At 44.5% G+C, this 7041-nt stretch overlaps 1 pseudogene; it reads left to right on the plus strand.

Annotated features, from left to right (window-relative positions):
• Positions 1 to 370: 370 nt before the first annotated feature.
• Positions 371 to 1191, plus strand: LOC103606120 (annotated as a pseudogene).
• The last annotated feature ends 5850 nt before the right edge of the window (positions 1192 to 7041 follow it).

Below are 7041 nucleotides of genomic sequence, written 5' to 3' on the forward strand. Positions count from 1 at the left end.
TCACTCAAAGTAAAAGCCAAAATCATTTCAATGGTCTACAAGGCTCTACGTGATCTGGCTTCCTGTTAACCTTTCTGACTTCATCACGACAGTGTATAATGGTGAACAGATGGAAATATAGATGAATATTCACAGAACAGAATACGGAGCCTAAAAATAGAACCACAGAAATATTGCCAATTAATTGTAACAAAGGTGCAAAGGCAATTCAAGGGAGAAAGAACAGTCTTTTCAACAAATGGTGCTGGGACAACTGGACATTTATGTGCCAAAAAACGAACATCAATCTACATTGAACCTCACTCCTTAAACAAAAATTAACTCAAGGCATTGTGTTGTGATTCTCAGGACACCTTTCTGAGAGACTGTGGCACACAACAAGAATCACTTAGACAGAGTGATCATCAACAACACTGAGAGCATCCTAATGTCCTACGACCATGTAGAACTTGTGTCAATTGAAATGAAGAAAGTGCCAGGGGACTTTGAAGAGACCAAGAGAGGTACCATCTACCTTACCCCCTAACCTGTCATCTTTTTGTCCAAGGGGAAGAATGCCAGGCAGTCCCTCATGATGCCTTTTTATCAGATGAAGGAATGTCAGATCAAGCTGCCTGTGCTGGTGCAAATCACATCAAGGGAACATTGGAGGCCAAAGCAGGACATGGCTAGGAAGGCCCTGCTCTGTACAAGTTAACGTTTACAGCAGGGGACACCACTGAGTTTGATGGCATTTCAAGCCTCTGGAGGTGAAGCCTCCAATGGAACTAATAGGTCCTCCTACATACCTAGCAGGGCCTATGTCTGTCCCCCACCAGTCGTCAATGGAATGCATCCCTGCCCTCCTAACTACCCCTATCCACTGCCCCACTTGAGTTCTATCCAAGGCCTCCCATGATGAATGGGGCCGTGGGATATGTGCAGCCCCTACCACTGCCCTGTTCTGGGCACATGAAACCTCTGGTCAGTGGCCCTGATGTCTCCTTCACTCCTGCAAATGAAGCCAAGGCTGCAGAAGCAGTTGCCAGCTCCTATCATATCCCAGGTAACCCACACATCTACCTGCCCAGGAACCAGCATCTCCCACCATCCTGCCTCCCACCCTCATCACTCTTTCCTACCCCTCCCCTTGGGGTAGCATCTGGGGCTGGCAGAGGAGATGGGAGGGCCTTGTTCTTCCTCCAGGTCTGACTATAAATAGTTACCAGCAACTGGCATTGCAGAAAAAGAGGGGACCCTCGCCTCTGGAGAGGTGCTCCCAGCTTTCCACGCTAGTGCAGAGTCCATGGGCACTGCTCAGCTGCATTCCCTCTCAACATCTTAGGCTTGCCTGAGACAGCTTGTCCCCCCTTGTTCCTTTCTCACTTCAGTAGCTTCTCCCCAAGGAGGGGCTCTCTGGCCATCTTCACCACACTCCCGTCCCCTTGATCTGGAAGCCTCTTTACACTCACCCTCACGAGCTCCATCAGACCAGCCACGTGTCTTCCCCACAGGCCCTTTCAGGCCCTGCTCATACTCCCTCTGCTGTCTGTGCCATCTCCAGCCAGGCATCAGTCCCAGTCACAGTTAGCCCTCCCTTCCATTCCCTGTCCTTGGTCATTCTGCTGCCACCTGTATGTGACTTCTGGAGCATTAACATGAGCTTCCAGGGGTTGGGTAACATCAGGAGTAATGCTGCTATGGCTGGGGAGAAAGCCCCTCTGCTTCCTGCTAGTGTTTCTGGAATGTGTTTCCCTTTACCATCTCTCTTCTCTCTTCCCTCTAGAAGGGGCAGCTTCTCAACTGGAACAGGAGAATGCGTGTCTGTCCCGTTATGCCATTTGGGGGCTGCTGGCTAGGCTGAGAACAAGAACCCCTAATTCCTGGGGCCCGGCCTGCCCTATGTGCTGACCATGACTTACTGCCACCCGCTTATCCACCCTCTTCCCTTTAAGTTTCATGTCTGGTTGGCAATATGCCCGTGGATGCACTAAAACTTGCTCTCATTTGTTCCTGAACTGGCTGTAAAGTGAGGATATGGTTATTTAAAGAGAATTCCCTATTTATTTGACAAAAAAATTCCATTAATATATTAATGTGAAATTTAAAAAATTAACTCAAAGTGGATCATACATCTAAATGTGAAAAATAAAGAATTCTGATAAAAACACAGGAGAAAGTCTTCATGACCTGGAGATAGGGAAGGGTTCTTAAAACTGACACCTAAAGCATAATACATAAAAAATTTTTTTGATACATTAGTCTTCATCAAATGAAAAACTTTTTGCTTTTCAAAAGATACTTTTAAGAGAATGAAAACAGAAGCTACATACTAGAAGAAAATATTTGCAGATCACATATCCAAAGAACTTGTATCTAGAATATATAAAGAATTCTTGAAACTTACCTAAGAAACAACCCGATTAAAAATGGATAAAACACACATCACTCTACTTCTACATGTATGAAAGTGGAAGGAAACTGTCTAAACACATTTAGTTGTTTTTTTATTTTTATTCTATTAATATTGTTTTTTTACATTCTACAATGTTGTAGAGCAGTTGGGAGGGAGAGGGAAAGGGGAAGGAAATGGGATGGAAGGAGGAAGGGTGGGATTGAGGCCTGTGGCACCCCCCACATTCCTACAGGGGAGACTGGGGGGCTTCCAGCAGTGGTTTGGTCATTGCCAGGCTGGGAGCAGATGTCAGGGGGCTGTGGCAAAAGCCCTTGCACCCCACCTCCCAGCTCAGGAACCTGGGGCCCTTCTTGCTGAGGCTTGCTGGTCGTCTCTGGGCTGGTTACTCCTGTTGGGGGGGGGGGGGCCTGAGGCCCCCATCCTCAAGATTGGTTGAGGGTGTCAGGGGGCATGGCTGAGGCCCCCGGCCCTCCCCCTTTTCTGGCTTGGTAGCCCAGGGGACTTCCAGTCCTTCTAGGTGTTATAGGTGCTCTTTGGTGAAATGAGACCTTTACTAGTCATCAAACTATGTCTCTGGTTGTGGGTACTTTGTTTTCTCTTTCAGATTTGTGTTGGATTTTATGCTGTTCCCACCACTTAAACTCTGTGCTGGAACTAATTTGTTGTCCTTTGCTTACTTCTAAAATGGGGGAACTTCCTGTAGGGACCAGTACTTGAGCTCTGTGGTTGGGCTAAATTGCTGCTTTGCCGCTGATTCCCTAGGGAAAACTTTTTGTACAGCTCAGGTTTTAATGGTTGACTTTATAGGTACTTCCAGAGCTGGTGCAATCTGGTGCACCTGGGTTGTACAGAAACACTGGTCTGGGCCTGAGTCTTTTCATCAAACTGTACTCCATGCAATTCTATATTCCTGACCAGTCTCTTCTGAGTGGTCCTGCGCTGACTGCGGGGCAGATCAGCTGTGCCCCAGTGTTCCCCCAGTGGGCCCATCTCCCCCACCGCCCATGCTCCAAACACTTTCCATGGCACGGGCTGTGCTCCGGTCCCTTGTGATGACTCACTGGCCTCTGAGTGGCTCCTTTTTTCAGTTGTTGTGGCTCCGTGCTCCTATGTGGGTCCACAGGAACCCTGTTGGTGGTACTGCTGGCCTGGGGGCCCCCAAGGCCCTCTTCTCTCCTGCCTCCTCCAAGTAATTTCATCCGAAGGGCACAGCTGTGGCTTTTGCCAGCTCCTGCTCCAGGCACTCAGAAGCTCTAGTCTTAAAGCAGCCACAGCATGAAATGGTCAAAGCAGCTTTTTCTTCCTCTCATCATGGCTTCTCCCACCTTCATGCACTCCATAGGTCTCTCCTCCTCTTTCCCTGAGCTCTAGTGGCCCCAGCTTGGCTGTCATTGCTTTTTAATAGTTGTAAATTGGTTGATTTATGGGAGAGAGTGACACTGGGGACCGTCTATTCTGCCATCTTGACCAGAAGCCTAGTTGTTTTAACACTGAAAACAACTACTTGTTCAATTTTTGTTCATTGATGTTTCCTAGGAACTTAAATAGCATCTGGCTCCTAGTAAGCACTACAGAGGTCTTTGCTGAACAAATGAATGTGTGACTGCAAAGTTGAAAATCCAAAAAGATCAAAACCCTAAGATGAATGCTTAGTGAGAAACTAAAAACCTAGATCCAATGTTTCAAATTTTCAAGGATATCCAACAGGGGTAAAGACAGTCAATAGTGTCAGTGTTTTTAAAAACTAAACACACACTTTTAAGAGATACCGGATGTCAGTCTATGAAGGAAAACCAGGATTGCATCCTGAAACCATGTCACATGAAAAAGTGCTAATGGTTCTAGGTATGTTTAATCTGAAAAAGATAAGACAAGAGAGCTCTTTTTAAATATTTGAAGTTGTTGGGCATGGGCTAAGATTGTCAAGTGGAAGAAAACACTAAAAAAAATTATTCTCTGAAAATCCGGAGGCTAGAAATATGGCCAGTTGGTAAAAATTACAGGAAACTAACTTTTCATTTAACAAAAAAGAGTAGTTTAACAATTAGAGCTGCCAAGTGGCAGGATGTGCAGCCTTGGGAGGGAGTTGGAAGTGAGAGAATGAACAAGAACTTAGCACATTTAGTAACTGTTGCAGGCATTTTCCATAGGACCTGTAAGTTACTATTAACATCTCCATGTTGGGAGTAAGGAAACTGAAGCTTAGAGAACAAATGTAACTTGTTCAACATCATGGTAGCTGGTAAGTGGCAGAGATGAAATTGAAACCAGGGTATAGCTAACTCCCAAAGCATGTTCTTTCAGTTCAGTCTGGTTCAACTCAACTCAATAAAAATTAACTTTTAATGTCTGTTTTTGGCAAGGCACCATGCTGGGTGCTGGGAATACCAAGATAAATTACAGACAAAACACAGCCCCTTCCTTGAAAGGACTCACAGTTTACCTTCTCCATAATGCTAAAAGTGTCTGAGTAAAGGCTACATGGCCAGGTAGGGATACTGGAGAAAAAACTGTTGATTTGGGGGAAGTCTTTACCAAATAATCCCTGAGGGGCTCCTATCCTAAGATTTTATGGATGTGGATTCCTTATGGTGGCATAGCTGTATCCCTAAAATCTTGACATAATAATAGATTTAAGGAAATTGTATCACTGGTATATTATGAAAATTGGTTGTATATTCCAATGAAGGAAAAATTGTAGTTTCAAATGTAATAAAAATCATATGGACTAAGCAGCTTTTAAAATATAAAATGTTCACATCCTAATAAAATGTGAATAATGTTCTAACAAGTAGCATATTTAGTTATTGTCTTAGTTCGTTCCTGCTACTGTAACAAAATATCTGAGACCGGGTAATTTATAAAGAATAGAAATTTATTTCTCACATTTCTGGAGGGTAGAAGTCTAACATCAAGGCACCGGCAGGTTCAGTGTCTGGTGAAAGCCTGGTCTCTCCTTCTGAGACAGCACCTTGTTGCTGTGTCCTCTAGAGGGGACCAATGCTGTGTCCTTGCATGGTGGAAAGGAAGGAAGGGCAGAAAGGCCAAGCTAGTTCCCTCCAGCCCTTTTATAAGGTTATTAATTCCATTCACCTCCTAAAGATCCCACCTCTTAAAACTATCACATTGACAATTAACTTTCAACATGAATTTGGAGGGGACACATTCAGACCATAGCAGCTATTGTACTAAAGCTTCATATATTTTGCCAGAAATTTCATTAGCTTGAGGCAAGATTCAGAAGAGGGAAATGTGCTCTTGGCAGCTACAATGACATGGCTGAGAACATGTACATCAGAGACAGTTTTCCTGAGTTCAGATTCTGGCCTGTCACTTAGTACCCATGTATGTGCTTTGGACAAGTGACTTTACCTCTCCTTGCTTCATCTGTCCCATCAGTAAACAGGATGATATAATAATAAGACCTACCTCAATAGGGTTGTTACAAAGATCCAGCAGGTTAATGCATGCAAAGAATTTAGAACAGTGTCTGGCACTAAAATATTAAGTTATGTGCACTTTAAAGTATAGGCTTAATCTCTACTAAGGTCAGTAATTCATTCCATAACTCCAGTCTTCTGAATTCCACCCAAAGGGGTCTATCTTATGGGACCTCTCCTTATTACTTACATACCAGTTCTGGCTAGGAATACTGGTATAATTGCTTTGTATGCTTTGTAAATATTACAGTAAATTCTGACATTTCTTACATTTGAGACACTGGTTTACAATTAAGAGCATTACGTAGTATTAAGTTTCATTATCTTATTTTATAATTTCATCAGTGTGAATTTTAGCTTAATTTAGTACAAAGTAAGTATTAAATAAATATTGTCCAAATAAATCTATTTAGGCTATCTTCCAGTATGTTTGACCTATAAGTTGGAGATAGAAAAATTAAATTCAAACTTGTTTTCTAAATACCTGCTTAGGTACTATAGTAATCTGTCTTAATGTCCTCATGAAAATGATGCTAGCTATCTGGCTAGGCTAAGGCCTGAAATCCTCACAGCGCCAATTGTCTAGCTCTTAATCCTGTTCCTGATGCCAATTGTCAAGCTACTCAACCATGCCAGTTGTTGGGCTCTCTTTTACCTGCCGGTAATCATGCACCAACTGGGCTGATTGTCAAGCTAAGGCTGGGTCTGGAGCCCACAGACCCCTCAAGACTGTTCACAGACTGGGTCACAAACCCTTCACATACCAGGCTGGATCCCCAGACCCCTTCACCTAGGTCTACGAACTAGGTAACCGGCTAAAAGGTCCTTGAAAGCTGTAGGTTGGGGCCGGCCCGGTGGCGCACTGTAGCTTGGGAAGTGCGGCGGTGCTCCCGCCGAGGGTTCGGATCCCACATACGGACCGGCTGCTCACTGGCTGTGCAAGGTGCGGGAGCAACACCAAGGGTTGCGATCCCGTTGCCGGTCCAGGTCTGGTACGGGCACAACACTGAGGGTTGTGATCCGTTGCCGGTCACGAAAAAAGACAAAAAGGAAAAAAAAAAAAAAAAAGCTGTAGGTTGGAAAGCATGACTGCGCTGGGCGGAAGATAAATTGGTGCACATGCGCACTAACTCTCCACACCCACCCACCCACCCACACACACACAGTTTGCTTACAATGGATGTGCTAAACCACACCCAATGGGAC

The sequence above is a fragment of the Galeopterus variegatus genome, unplaced genomic scaffold (assembly GCF_000696425.1).
Source record: "Galeopterus variegatus unplaced genomic scaffold, G_variegatus-3.0.2 Scaffold6321, whole genome shotgun sequence".
Classification (NCBI taxonomy): domain Eukaryota; kingdom Metazoa; phylum Chordata; class Mammalia; order Dermoptera; family Cynocephalidae; genus Galeopterus; species Galeopterus variegatus.